This window comes from Diceros bicornis, chromosome 3 (assembly GCF_020826845.1).
Source record: "Diceros bicornis minor isolate mBicDic1 chromosome 3, mDicBic1.mat.cur, whole genome shotgun sequence".
Taxonomy (NCBI): Eukaryota; Metazoa; Chordata; class Mammalia; order Perissodactyla; family Rhinocerotidae; genus Diceros; species Diceros bicornis.
The window spans coordinates 21,641,023-21,657,178 of record NC_080742.1 but is presented as its reverse complement, the minus strand read 5'-3'; the positions used below and the strand labels follow the sequence as shown (position 1 = coordinate 21,657,178).

The 16,156-nt window shown below is 35.6% G+C and overlaps 1 protein-coding gene across 1 annotated transcript in view; it reads left to right on the top strand.

The window, feature by feature from the left end:
- The window catches only part of SEMA3E (semaphorin 3E), a 250,643-nt gene that overhangs the window by 161,137 nt on the left and 73,350 nt on the right, over positions 1-16,156 (top strand). The gene's annotated exons all lie outside the window — the stretch shown is intronic.

Below are 16,156 nucleotides of genomic sequence, written 5' to 3'. Positions count from 1 at the left end.
TTTCCTCCGACAAAAGAGAAAAGCATTTGTGATCTACTGATTCAGTTTGCTTGAGTCAAAGAAATGATCTCTCTGGGCCTTTAAAATCCTTGTCAGCTGTGAAATCTGTGAACCAATTAATTCTTTATGTATTCATTCACTGAACAATTTCATTTACTTAATTTGTCCACTTAAAAATATTTCTTAATATTAAACTGTATCTCTATTGTCTTATATAAATTTTTATTAATATAACCACCCAACTAGAATGAATATACATATGTATATACACACATGTATATATATAAATAAATTGATATAAATAAAATTACTACATATAGTATTTTACAAAGGACGTGGAAACACTTGTTGATTCTGAAATTACTCTTTTTCTCAGCCAGGTGAGGTGGGGGAGCTGGAGTTGGTGGTGGGAGGAGATTGCAAAATGACTTAGGCTAAATATTAGTGGATGAGAGCTATATGTCTCTTCCCCTAAGACCCCACCACTAGGTGATATGGTATAATGAAAGCAAATCTCAACTGAATTCTGCCACATACGTATAAAATTTACTAATGAGCAGGGTTAAAGATCAGTCATATAACCTGTTGCAACAAACTGAGTAAACTCTCAGCTGTCATTTATTTTAGGCACATTTTCAAGTACCTTACATCAGTTTCACTGTGAAGCATTGTAAACAATATTCTGATGTCAGGATCTGTTACCTTTCATTTAGGTCAGAAGGCAGAATCCTACATTAAGATGAGACACAGATAACACAGAGTTCTAGATATTCTGTAGTGAAGCAGCTAGACTCTCTTGATTCTTATACCCCATTTATGAAAGGGCAGCAGTGACTGACTATAAAATATTTTCAGCCACCACACATATAAAGAACAAAATTCATTTCACTAGTGAAAAATTATTTCTGTTATTCCTTATACTGGTTAACACTCAGGTGCACATATAATTAGCAATATTTGAAGTGCTTACTCTAGGTGCCTCTTTGAGAGTGCCCCTGATTGGAGTACTTCAGCTATTAAGTATCCTTACAGGCAGGATTTTTGATTATCGTAATTTAAATGTTAACTAACCACCTCTAGTTGTAGATTAAAATTAAGTAGCGTACGTAAACACATCACAGTGTATTTACTGAATTATTTTAAAGAAACAATGCAGATGACATAATGGGAGAACTTTAGACAGAGATGTAGAAGGCAGACCAGTCCTGTGTGAAGTCATAATATTTACATTATACACAGATATGCAAAGTATACATATGTTTATACATATATACATAAGTATACAAACACATGTATACATACGTACAAAGTCAGAATATGTAATCTTGTGATGCAGATGTATTGGCAACAAACCCTCTCAGTTTTCATTTATCTGAGAATGCCTTTATTTTGTCTTTATTTTTGAAGGATATATTCCCTGGATATAGAATTCTGAGTTACCTTTTTTTTTCTTTCAGAATTTCAGAAATGCTTTATTATCTTCAAATCTTTTTCTGATGTAAATTAAGATTTCATTCATATTGATATTACCCTGTTTGTAATTGCTTTATCTTTTAAGATTTTTCTCTTTATCTTTGGTTTTCAGCAGATTTTCTGTAGTGTGCCTATGTGTGTGTGTGGCAATGGTGGCGGTAGAGAGATTGGTATTTATATTTCTTGGAATACTAAGATTCTTGGATATAGAAGTTTATGTTTTGCAGCTAATTTGGCAAATTTTTGGCAACTATTATTTCAAATAATATTTGTGCCTCATTCCCTCATTCCTCTCCTTCAGGGATTCATATATGATAGACTTTTGGGTGCTGTCCCACAGATCACTGAGATTGTGTTCATTTTTTTTCAGTCTTTTTTTCCTCTGTTTTTCAAATTGAATAAATTCTATTGATTTATTTTCAAGTTCACTAACCCTTTCTTCTGACATCTCCTATACGCTGTTAAGCCCACCCCATTAATGATCCGTTCAGACATTGTACTTTTCAGTTCTAGAACTTTCATTTTGTATATTTTCCATTTTTATACTCAGCATTCCCCCATATTTTTATTCATGTGGCTATATTTTCCTTTAAGCCCTTGAACATATTTTTAATAGCTGTTTTAAAATCTGGGTGTGCTAATTTTAACATCTAGGTCAACTTACGGAAAGTTTGCATTGATTGCTTTTTCTCTTGATTATGGACCATATTTTCTTATTTCTTTGCATGTCTAGTAATTTTTATTGTGTACTGGACATTATAGATTATATGATTTCATTCTGGATTCTGGATTCTATTATCTTTTGAAGACAGCTGATTTTTATTCTACCAAGTGGTTTGGCTGAACTCAGACTCATGGGCAGCAGCCACAAATCTCTCTCAACTTTCCAGCACTGCTTTTCATGTTCTGCTTGCACACGCAATTCAAGTGTCAGCTAAGGATTTGGGAGAGAAAATGTACAGATTTTAGGCTACTCCCCTCAGTTTCTGGGTATATCATCTCACTTTTCAGCTGATGTGGTACTTTAAATCTCTGCTCTATGACTTGCCAAGCTAGTAAGGTTCTAGCTTTTTGCTCAAGTTCTAGCCGTTTCTCACCACATGAATTAGGGAGTGTCTTTGAGTCAAAAACTCTCCAGTCTTTGTCTGCTCTTAACTGATCTCCAGTGCCTTCAAATAATTGTTTTTATATATTTTTTACTGAGTTTATCATCGTTATCTGTGGAAGAGTTAGTCCAGTACAAGCTGCGTGGTCGTTAGCAGAAGTGGAACTCCATGTAATTCACCTTCATATATATGATATTGAATATTTTTTCTCATGTAATTATCAAATATGATTAAAAACATATTTTGAAAAAAATTCTATATGTGTCATAAGAGGAACTTGTGGCCATATGATAAGAGCAGTGAGACATTTATTTCCAAAACTCCATTTGGTGTTTTGATAAGATTTTGTATGAGGGAATGGGAAATACAAATTATTATAGGCAAGGAAAATACTTTTATTAAAAACCTCAGAGGCAGGCACATATGGGATAGGTTCATAGACATTAATCTCATTGGTTGGAGAACAACAGGAGATAAAGCTGGGGCAAATTGGTGGGGATTTTAATGCTAGACAGTGGCATTCTGAAGTTATTTCTGAATACAGCATGGAGACTGTGAAGGAGTTTGAGCAGAGTGTTTAATTGACATGACATTAGTAATATTTAGGATTGATTCAAGCAGAGAGAGATGAAAGGCAGAGAGAAATGAAAGGAGGCTGTTATAAGAGTCTTTGTGGGAGATCATGAGGAGATTTAACAGTGTTGTCGCAGTAGCAGAGGAAAGGAAGTGTGGAACTAATGTGAGAACCTGCTCAGCAGGAGGGTTTACATAACTTAACATTTTATTGGATGCTGCTGATGGAAGGGAATTTAAAAACAATTCCGATTTTATTTCTTGATATTTGGTAAGAAAAACAAAGTGTTTAACAGGAAGAAGGAGCTAAGGAGGCAGAGTAGGTTTTTTTGAGAACGTGAAAAATGCCCAGTATTTCTCAGTTTTAACTTTTTCATTTCCATGTACAGTTATTTGAAAAATTGATCCTGGAGCTAGGAGAGGGTGTTATCAGAATAGGTTGAATTTTTGAACCCTAGGGAATTAACGGTCCCTGAAGGAGTCTCTCCTCTCCTCTCTTCTCTCTCTCTCTCATTCTCTGTCTGTCTGTCTTATTTTTTTCTCTCACTTTCCTTCTCTCCCTCTCACTTTATCAAAGTAACTTGGAAAATACCATTATTTCGGCCACAGTAGAATGTCTAGGCAATATCAGTGTGAACAGGCTGAGCAGACAGAGTAGTGTAAGACAAATCAGGTTAGTGCAGATTCAGAATAACACTTGTGAAAGGAAAAAAAAATTTTTTTAATGATAGACAACTTCGTCAATGCTACGGAGAGGGTGCTTTTGGTAAAGGGATGAGTAATTAGAACGTAGGAGATTAAGAAATAACTGAATAGTGACAAAATGAAGGCAGTAATATTGCCTATTTAATCCAGAAATAGACTTGGTAAAGAAAAGAAATATGAGGAAGGATATAAAAAGTGTAGGAGTGTTGAAAGAAGGTTTGTCTTAGGATAGTATATAGAGAAAGCTGAAATTACTTGTCAAATGAGAGCGTATGACCACTTACCTTCTTGAAGTTAAAGAGGGCTGGGTGGGGAGCAAGTTTGCCAAGGAGGGGGACTGTCTGATAGTCAATAGAGAGATCTCAGTAACAGTTGGATATAAAGGGCTGTTTTTCAAGAGACAGACCTGAGCTAGGAATGCAGATTTGAGAATGCAGATTGAGAATTATATGTGTGGAAGCTGAGATCTTTAGGTATGATATCATTGCTTAGGAAGAGAATTTGAGTGAAAAGGAAAAATAACTGAATATGGAGCCCAGACACACCAATATTTGAAAGGCTGGCAGAGGAAGAAAAACCTGCACAGAATATTAAAGTGACTAGGAAGGTTAGGAGGAAAATAAGAGAATGAGACAGCACAGAAATGAGGGGGTGATTACTTATGTTAGAAGTCTCAAAGTCAAAGTGTCATTGGTCCTAGAAAGTCTTTGGAGACCTTTATGAGAGGAATTTCAGTAAAATATCGATGCAAGCCATGGTCTTCTGGCATAAAGGATTGAAGCCAACTTGCTCTTGAATCACTTTTCTCTCTTCATTTCATTATTTTTAATTTTTTTACTGAAGTATAATATAAATATAAGAGGTACACAGCATGTGACTGTATTGCTGGGTCATTTCCTCAAGTGGAATACTGTGTAATAAGCTCCCAGATTGAATTGTTTATTTTTATGTTTTGTTTTTATTTTTACCTGTTTTTTTTCCCTCAGCGGGCATACTCTTGGTGTTTTTTTGTTCTTATGCCCCTTCTAGTTTAGTCCTCATTTTCAAAATGATTTTTTCTTTTTATTTCAAAGTCTTTTCTGAATTCTATCACCTCATTTTTGAGTTTTTATAATTTTGATTTATGTTTTTCGTTCATTTCTTCTATCATTCCTTAATTTATTTTAGCTTCTCTTGAGATACTAAGTTACGGTTGCGTCTCATCCATTTTCTGGCATGACTTTTTGAGAAACTTTCATTGTTTCTGGTAATGTTATTCTGCTTTTTATTCTTTTTTCTTATAATAACGTTGTATTGAATTCAGCTGGGATCTTTTTCTATTTCTCATTTTTATATAAAATTAGTTTTCCTGAACTTTTAGAAGGGAAGTATGGATCCAAATAGAAGTCTAGCTTCACATTCTAGAACTCACCATTCTGTTTTGTTTTGTGAAGTATTCAGAAATATGGAGAGAGAGAGAGAGATGTTGATTCTTCTGGCTATGATATCTTCCTCTTTTATCTGGATGTTGCTTTTTCCCTGACCTTCTTTATCCGTTTCTTAGACAAATTGTATTCTCCCAGCAGTTTTTTCTTGGAAGGGAGGTGGGCTGGTTAATTTTGAGGGTTCACAGGATTTCATCCTTCCCGCAGATCCCTTGCAATCACCCATAGATTGAATCAGACAAAAATTCCTCCCAGCCTCAGCTGCCATTCTAAAGTGATGCACTTACTGGAAATTTGAGAGTTCTTTTCTTCTCAGGTTTAACAAAACCTAGTTGCTTCTCTCTGCTCCTCCTGCACGATATTAATACCCTGTGTGGTTTATTGCTCGCATTCATTCATCCACACCTGATCATACCTGGGGGCTCATGGAGGTATCTGAACAATCTGTTTTGCTGTAGTTTTTGTCAGTGAGCTTTGGTTTTGCATTCCCAGTTGATTCATCTGTTTTTCTGGGAGAATATAGAGAATAGAACGTATGCCTCAGCTGCTATCCTCTCAGAAGTCGTAGAGTACCTTTTAAATAGTAAAATGCTATAGAAATATAAAGTACTACATAAGATACTGCAAGTTTATATCTACCTCTAATTTTACTCACCTTTCAAAGAAAATGGAAATTATGTGTTGAATGTAGAGGTTCAGACAAAAAGCCCCTGGAGCTTCAGGTATAAAACATATATTTCTAGAGACTTGGCAAAGGCCTTGAACTCCTGCAAAATTAAAATCGCTTTCATTACTTAGCACAATGATAGTAGCGTGTTACCATTTGTGTTAGTTTCCTATGTTGCAAAACAAATTACCAAAAGTTTGGTGGCTTAAAACAACACACATTTGTTATCTCACAGTTTCTGTGGGGCAAGAGTCCAGGCACAGCTTAGCTAGCTCCACTGCTCCAGGTCTCTCAAGGCTGAACTCAAAGTGTTGCCTGGGCTGTGATCTTTCTGGAGCTCAGGGTTGTAGTCCAAGTTCTTGTGGTTGTTGACAGAATTCAGTTCCTTGCGGTTATAGGACTCAAGTCCCCGTTTTCTTCATGGCTGTCACACAGGGGCTGCTCTCAGCTCCTAGAGGCCACCTGCAGCTGCTTGCCCCATGGCCCTATCACAACATGGCAGCATACTTCTTCAAGGCCAGCAGGAGAATCTTTCTGTCCAGTGTACTAAGAGAGAGTCATATAATGTAACCCAATCATGAGAATTACTATACTCTCACCATATAAAGTACTTTAATCTAGATAGTGGTTTCTCACCATATTTGTAGGTCCCACCCACACCCAATGGCTGGAGATTATACAGGACGTCTATAAGTGGGGGTGGGAATTTGGGTACCATTAGCATTCTGCCTACCATACTATCCTTTCCATGTCTTACATATGAAAGGAAGATTGTATTAGCACAAGTGTTTTAAGAGGATGTTTCTGGGAGAGGCAAGGCAAAGGCATAGAGTGAAGGGTTAGAAATGAAGTCATTCTTTTTCAAACTTTGTCCGTGGCTCTCCTCTTAAAAGAAACCTGCATTGTTCCTTGCAAGAACCATAAAAATTAAGGGATGGGGGCCGGCCCTGTGGCTTAGCGGTTGAGTGCGTGCGCTCCTCTACTGGCGGCCCAGGTTTGCATCCCAGGCGCACACCACCACACTGCTTGTCCAGCCATGCTGAGGCGGCGTCCCACATACAGCAACTAGCAGGATGTGCAACTGTGACATACAACTATCTACTGGGGCTTTGGGGAGAGAAAGGGGAATAAAAGGAGGAGGATTGGCAATGGATGTTAGCTCAGGGCCGGTCTTCCTCAGTAAAAAGAAGAGGATTGGCATGGATGTTAGCTCAGGGCTGATCTTCCTCACAAAAAAAAAAAGAAAAATTAAGGGATCAATGTGTGGGCCAACATTTGTCTGTCTAAACATGGGAAAATTTGATTGTCCTTGAGAGCATAAGCGTTTGAATATAGATTGCTGCCATATTTCATTAGTAGGGTATATTGTCTCAGTGTATTTTTATTTAAAGCTTATTTATATTGCTTAAAAAAAGCAATTTTTAAGCATGCAGACTAAATTAATTGTGCAAATGTGTTTAGCACCAAAGATAATCAATAAGGCACTTTTTTGATTTTCAGTATATGATTTTGACACAAGCTTCCTCTAGTGCAGAAAGTAGCAGCATAGCTATTTAAGTTGGGATATTATCAGCTTCAAAATAATGAGTTATATCTGTCTCAGTCCCGTATAAATGTCTCTGAAAATATGTTAGAAACTGTACCCAAATAATGTCCTTACCAAGTTAATCCACATTTGTACTTCATAGACTGGAAATGATGTGTTTTTCTAGTTGTTCGTATTCACTAGTTAAATATTTTGTAATGTGCCAGTAAGAGATTACTATTGAGATATAATAGGATTCTTGCCTTTTAGAGTCGTATGTTTTACTGGGTCCTTTAGAGCTTGAACCCTTTATTTTCAATAAATATTGAAAATATCTTTTCAGGCGATAATATTTAAGTATCCAAAATGGATTGAAATACACATGTTATAAATACATGGATTTTTATCAGATATATTTTTCTTAGAGGTGCTTAATTAATATTTGTGTTTTAACAGATTAAATTTTAGTTTCTGCTTATAGTACAGAGTAAAAACTCCATTGGGATAGCCAACAAAACTAGTAACAGTTTCTAGAGGTTTAAAAGTTAGCCATTAGAGTTATATGACTGATGTTAGTAATTTGTTTTCCACAGCTGAGGTCAACAGATCCATGCATTTAATATTCTTTGTGTTTTTCACAAAGAAATGTGCGTGTCTTGATTTCAGAAATTATTTTGTTTAATATTAACTTTTGCCATACCCGGCTTCTAAACCCACAAAATTCCAAAGATTTTCAAATTTGTTCTTTTAATGTTTTTCTGTTAGTTCTCTGTTTATTTCTATTTGTTTAGCTGAAGTTACCTTAACAGGTGAAAAACTGTTAAAGGTTATAATTTTAAAATAATTTTGTAAAATCTAGTGTGGGAGTTAGCCATTTGAATAGAATAAATATATGAAAATTTGCATTGAGTATTTAGCAACATTTTTATTTTCAGATAATTTTTGCATATTAAACAGGCCTGTAGTTAACAAAAATGTCCAGATTATAATTTGCATCAAGATATTTTTATAAACCTTGTTGGTCACATGTTTTGAAAGGTAACTCTGATCTGTAATTTCCTGATCCATTTATGTGAAAATAATACATAGAAATATTATATTGATTTAGAAATTATGGCAATTTTTTGTATTCTCATTTTAAGTAAGTGATTACACGGTAAAGTGTATCACCCTATGAAGTCAGGTTTATGTTTTGTTTTGGCCTCAGTCTTAGAGTTTTTCATTCTGCAGACCAGGTGCTGTATTTGTATTTTTGACTGGAAGCATAATGGAAATTACAGGAAATGAAAATAGAAATTACCTGACAATGATACTTTTTTTTTTTTAAGCAGGGAGAATGGAAATATTTTAACCATTGAAACAGATATTGAAAGTTAAATGTGAAAGAGGAAATTATTTGCACTAACATAGTAGCTATCAAATAAAGACAGTATATCAATAGTTCTTTAAAAAAGAAGACAGAATTTTTTTGAGTAGGTGAAGGCTATTTCAAATTTCATATCACATTGTATCGAGATTTATTTAGAAGTTAGCATTAGAAGACAAATAAAATCAATATTTAAAAAAGTGATACATCTTGTGTATCAGATGCTCAGTCTTTTTCTACGTTGTTTCTTCTGCTTTCTATACTGCAAAAATATTTTTCGGTGCAGGACATAACAAAGGCAATATTATAATCCCTGGGGTGTAAAAAGGTGAGTATAACACTTTCTCCAGGAGCTTGCAGTCTATTATTTTTGTGATTTTTAAAATCCCTAAGGTTATTTAAAAATGTCTCAGAATAGAAGGATTGTTCCTTCAGATCTTTCTGTCCTGTCAATCCTAACAGTGAAAGGTGGGTTACATGATCTTCTGGTGGGAAGAAAACCAGGATTCCTTGTGCTAGTTTTTGTCTGAGAATGATTAGATGAAATCTCTTGGAAAGGCAGACTGCTTGACACACTTCACTTACAGCTCCAGCTCTCTCTTCACGCTCTCTGTGTGTGCGGCAGTTCCTAAGAAGCCTCACTCTCCAGCACCACGTCCTGTGAGCAAAGAGAAGGCGCAGAGAGAAATTGGGTGATGCTGTGTTGCTGAGCAGCTTTCCTCTTGGCCGCTGGGGAATGAGCGGCCAGGAGAGGCTTCTGTTGGGCCAGAACTGTAACTAATTAAAGAAGCAGCAGGCCAGATCCACAGGGAGCAGTGAGCTCTGCGATGAGGGCTTTTTTTCCCACTTAAAAAACATGAAAACATGGAAGAAGTCAATCAAATAAAAAGTGAAAGTGCTCCAGTACCCACTTTTGCCCACCTCTCCATGGCACTCCTCTGTTAATAGTTTGATGTTGATTTTTCTAAACGCGTGTGCATGTATGTGTAGTAACAAAAAATGTTAATACTCTACCTGAAGTTCTGATTTTGTTGATTTTTGCTCAAAAATATTTCATGGACATAACTTTATATATATTAGGACATAATTCTATCTTATTCATTTAAATGGCTGCATAATATTTTATAGTAAGAATGAACCATAATGTGTGTAATTGAGTGATTTATTTTTAAACTGTTAATCCTGAGGCAACAGTGAAGCAGAGAATGAGTGTGGTGCTTGAGTGGTTGGGCACCTCAAGGGCAAATGAGCTGCTCACGGCTGTAGCCCAGTTGGCATTGATATCTCTTTAGTTTGATCAGATGTTATAAATGGGCAGCCATACGCCTGATTCATCTCACAGATGTACTTTGTCACAAACAGTGTTTCTTGTTTGTTTTCTTTTCAAGAGCCTACATTTGAAAACCGGTTGGTTTCACATAGTAAATTGTGATTGCCATTGGACTGACATGAAAAGAATCAGTTGGTGTTAAGTAGTTGCTGCCTCACTGCTCACATAGGAGCATGTGCTTAACAGTATTCCACAGTCCCCATCACTCACACAGTGCACTTACACCCAGTCCCTGCCATTTTACCTCTCCACCTGGCCCTGACAGGCATTTGCATTTGTTACTCAAGCACTAGAAGGATTAGGAACCTGCTCAAAACTGTTAAATGCTTGGAATTGAGTAGTCAGTAACCATGGAATGAATGAACGAGGGAGGGAATGAATGAATAAATGGATTTTTACATTCATACTTTGATGTAAAACTCTAAGATTCTAAGTCCAAATTGAGAAATTGGTGAAAGTGTTTATAAGATAGAATTATATGTGCCCTCCCTCACATACTTTTTTCTTTTAATTATGTAGATTGTGCCATCTCTTGAAAAGGTTTGGTGATAACATAGTAAGAGGCATTTGTTTTTACTTTTCTGACTTTTAAAACGTAAATTAAGCAGCATAACATAGGGATCAGAGATATTCTTTAAGTATACTTTTTGTTAACTTATAAAATGTGTACAGAAAAGTGTACAGATAAAAAAAGGTACCCATAATTAGTTTTCACAAGTTGAACACATCTATGTAACCAGCATCCAGATCAACAAATAAAACATTACCAGCACCCCACAGTCTCTGCTGTGCCCCTTTCCAGTCACTATCTTCTCTAAATAATCGCTATCCTGACTTCTATCACCATAGATTAGTTTTGCCTCTTTTAGAATTTTATATAAATGGAATCATACAGCATGTATTTCTTGTGTCTAGCTTCTTTTGCTTAATAATATGGTGAGATTACTCCATATTGTGTGAAGTTGTAGTTCATGTATTCTCATTGCTCTATAGTATTTCTTTGTATGAATATACCTCAATTTATTTACCCATTCTCCTTTTGCTGATCATTTAGGTTGTTTAGAGCTGTCAAGCTCTTGTGCATGTCTTTTGGTAAACATATGCACATCTTTTTGCTTAGTATATTTTAGGAGTGGAATTACTGGGTAATAGAGGATGCAGATGTAAACACTTTAGTAAATACTATCAAACTATTTTCCAGTCATTGTACCAATTTCCTGCCCACTAGCAATGTATGAGTGTTCTAGTTACTCCACAGACAATAATTGATATTGTCTGTCTTTTTTCTAGCCATTTTGGTGGGTGTGTAGTGATACCACATTGTGGTTTTAATTTTCATTTTCTTGATGACTACTACAGTTGAGCATCTTTTCATACATTTATTGAGTCTTAGAATTTTTGAATTGCTCTTGAAGTTTTCAGTTGGCCATTTAAGAGCTGCTTGACATTTGCCAAATGGGTTTGTTGGGGCATTTTTTGAGGGAGCAAATAGAAAATATCCAGTTCAGTGTTGAACATAGAGAAAATACCCAGTGGAAAATAATTCCTATTATGACCCCTTACTTTTGCCTTTTGAAACTGATAGAAAATTTAAAACAAAGATCAAAAGTAAAATTGGGAAAAAATGATGGAAGAGAACAGTTGGATTATACATAAAGAGGTGGTGGGAAAAGAGGAACAGGGAAGGAGAATGAAGCCAGTATTTCCTGATTATGATATTGACCTTCTTGGCAATCAAAGTGAGTCCAGGAATAAAGATTTGTCGTATAGTTCTCATTAGGATGGAAGAGTGTAGAGATTAATGGCGTAAGCTTTGGATTCAGGAATACCTGAGTTTTCATTTGTCACTGTAATTTAACCAGGTATCATCTCATAGGGATTTCAATAATATTGTCTTCATAGAGTCAGTAGTGATAATTAAATATAAAATATCAATAAAAATATTTTGAATATAAAAATATAATAAAAATCATATATATTTACAATTTAGCCCAGTAGTGAAATAAGCACTCTATAAAAATTAGCTGTTTTCTAGCTTTGAGCTTTGAGATATAATTATGACATTATGCTCTATCTAAGGGTCATTAACAACATAATGCACAGTGTCCACAATAAAAATCCATTGCAAAGAAAGAGCAGACACTTTCTACGTATGAACTTTTGTACGTCATGCCAAAAGCTTAATGTTATCATAGCTTATCACTTTTCACATGTATAATACTGTGGTAAGCAGATTTCTTTTCCTTATACAATGACTTTTGAGTAATGGTGGATATTTTGTAGTAGCCGCATTAGCCTGCTTTAGCTTAGAAATGATGTGAAATAGATTCAGTTTTTAGATATTCTTTTGAAAGTATCTGGAGAAATTTTGAAAAAAATATACCTTGAGATGTTACTAAAATTCTCTAACTCTAAAGATACATTTGACATTCATTGAAACTTAATGACTATAAGAAAACAATATGCTAACCTGATGGGATTTTCTTGTTTTCAAGAGTATTTTCACTAAGATATTTGAGTAACATTAGGTGATTAAGGAAGATATTGGCTCCTTATAGGAAACTTGAATTTTATTGTAGTCGAGTTAAATTAGTTTTAAATTCAATCACGTGCAAAACTGCTAATTCATGGGCATGATGCAGAACAGAAGTACATAGAGTTAAATTTGGTGGCCTAATTAAAATATTGGCTTAATTAAAATGACTTGCTTATTCCAGTCAGGCAAATTGAATTTTGTCGGGTTTTACTTTTCAAAGGGAAATTAAAACATATTTTAAAGTAAGTAAACTCTAATTTTACTCATTTATTGTGTTAACTTTTAAAATTCTACAGTGTTGTAGATATATTTTTGTGAAAACTTTATTTTGAGCATTTGCAAAGATGAAAGAGCTGACAGAGAAAGGTAAGAAAGAGAAGTGGAGAAGTTCGATAGGAATTCAAGATTCTTGATGTACTGTTTATCACCATCAATTTCCTACAAGAGAATGAAGAAAAAAGTAATATAAGAGACTCAAACAGAATGGGGCCCTTTTATAATCCCGACATTGGAAAAAATATCATTTGACAGAGCACTTTACCCACTGTGCCTTTTTTAACTGACTTCACAGTCTTCTTCGGTATTTCCTACACTAACTGCATCTTTAGTGCCATTGGAGAGCATAGATGCTCCAATTTTTCTCTCTCTCTTCTTAAATATCTTTTCCATTTTGCATTTGCAGTAAATAAAGAAGCTTCCATGTTCACCTTTCCCTTTTCTTCAACAACCTTCCTTCTTCTAAGATTAAAATGTTAAATATGGTTTATATGTCCATCCATACTCTCATATCTGAAACATTTGTCAGATTTTGGTAATCTATATAGATTGATTGATCAATAGGTAGATTGAGTTTTATTTCTGGAAGAAAATTCTGGAGCGAAATTAACAAACTGTATTCTCACCCTAGTTCAACCTCCTCAGGAAAGTTTGTTTTTCTCTCTAATCTCCCATTTATAAAATGAGACAAAAAGGCATCTTCTAAATCTAAAATTACATATCGATGAAGTAATATTGCCTACCTCACAGTCTTATTGTAAGAATCAAATTATCCCAATGAGAATCTTAATAAATATAACTACCCTTTATTGAGCATATACCGTATGTCAGATGTTTTTGTTCATTTGCTTTGATGCTCATAACTTCTCACAAGGGAGGAATTATTGCTCTCATATAACAAATGAAGAAAGTAAAAAGATGTTAAATTTCTTCTTAATGCTGTACAGTAAGTGGCCAACTTAGGCTTCATGGTCCAAGGCCAAGTTCTTTTCATTATGCTGTGCTGCTTTCCTGAATGATATTTGAAGGCATTTTGTAATCTCTGAAGTGCCATACAAAGAGTTTAATGATGATGTGATAATAATTATGTGATAATATGTGATGTGATAATAATGATTTGATAGTAATTGTGTCTAAGCAGGCATCTTCTACGTGAATCTATGCCTTCTGCTGCTCTTCTAATCTTTCTCTCAACTTGATCTCCATCCTCAGCTCTCAGTAAACATCTCCCTCTTCTCTCAGTCCTTCAAATTTTACTCCCTTCAGTGGAGAACCTCACACTGCAGACACAGTGGAGACCTCACTTCAGTGATATTCACAAAACACGACCACAAACTACTTTGTTCTTTGTGTATCCACCTTTATGATTTACTAACCCTGGTTCAATTGAACCTTTTGCTTTCTCCACTGCTGCTCCCAAACTGCTGAATATCATTAGAGACAATTAGAGGATGTTGGTTGTCACCATTGTTATTCAGATGAGCCCGTGTACATGTGGTCAATCATTTTTAGTCCTCAATTAACTCTCCTGGCATTGTCCAAGCCATTACTTTTCTGGAGTTGCAATGGGGGTAAAGTAATGAGGTGAAAATAATATAGGCTTTGAGGCTAGACAGGTGAAATTTCAAATCTGGGTTCTGCTTCCCATTACCTGTGTGACTTTGGGACGGTACTTAACATCTTTGAACTTTAATTTCTTCATCTGTCCACTTAAGTCTCTATTTTAATACCAAACTTGCCAGAGTTGTATGGATTTTCTGAGATGATATGTGGGAAAGCAGATGCCCTAGGGACTGGTACATAGCAATGCACGCTGGATGTTTTTTTCATGTTAAGTATCCAGTGCTGACTTCGTAGTTCCTAAGTCTCAGATTTGAAAGGTCTTCCTATTAAAGAAGCAAATGGAGGTCATAAAGTAAAAGTCCATAACCGCCGCTCTGTTCCATTTCTACATTGAAATATTTGATGCTGCCTTTTCACTCTCAGACGAAGACATCTCTGGACTCTTCCTGCTAAGATTACTTATTCCACTTATTCGCTCTATCACATCCTTTACCTTCTTCATTACTTTAATCTACCAAATATTCTTTCTTTCTTTTTCCACTCTCTTTCCTTCCAGCACACACATATGTTTAGAGTTCTCCATCCTAAAATAAAAATTGTAAAACAAACAGGGGGCCAGTCCAGGGGCGCGTAGTGGTTAAGCTTGCAAGCCCTGCTTCAGCGGCCTGGTGTTCACGGGATCGGATCTCGGGCGTGGACCTACGCACAACTCATCAAGCCATGCTGTGGCAGCATCCCACATACAAAGTAGAGGAAGATGGGCACAGATGTTAGATCAAGGCTAATCTTCCTCAGCAAAATGAGGAAGATTGGCAATGGATGTTAGCTCAGGGCCAATCTTCCTCACCAAAAATAATAATAATAATAATAAAACAAACAAAAATTTAGCCTCAACTCTACTTGGCCTATAAATTTATTTCCTGACTTCACTGACTAGCCTTTCATATAAATTCCTTGAAAGAATAGTCTTACTTGCTATCTCTGCTTCCTCAACTTCCGTTGGTTCTGCACCCCAGGCTGTATCCATCACTTTGCAAAAATCACTCCCATTGCTGTTACTCATGAACTTCTAGTTGCCAAATCGGTATCTCTTTAATTCCTCATCTTATGCTACTTCTCTGCTGCATTTGACAGTATTTATAATTTTTGTATAGAAGCTTTCCTCTTTTAGTTTTTAGAACCATTTTTTTTTGTCATAGTTTTAAAATTCTGAGTATTCTATCTTCCCAGCCCTTTAAATTTTGGTAATTGCAGGAATTCTGTCCTTGGTATGTGTTTTCCTATGATGCATGCTTTTCTTGATGTTTTCGTTGATTCACATGGCTTTATATTTATCTGTTTGCTGACTCCCAAATCTTATCCCCAGTCTTGACCTCTATCCAGAACTCTACATCCATATTTCCTATGCCTACTGGATGTTTGTAAAATAATTTCCTAGAGACATTGTAAAAAAACAGTTCCTTCTTTTTTGTTGTTGTTGAGGAAGATTAGCCCTGAGCTAACATCTGTTGCTAATTCTCCTCTTTTTGCTGAGGGATATTGGCCCTCGGCTAACATTCGTGCCTATCTTCCTCCACTTTATATGTGGGACATCTGCCACAGCATGGCTTGA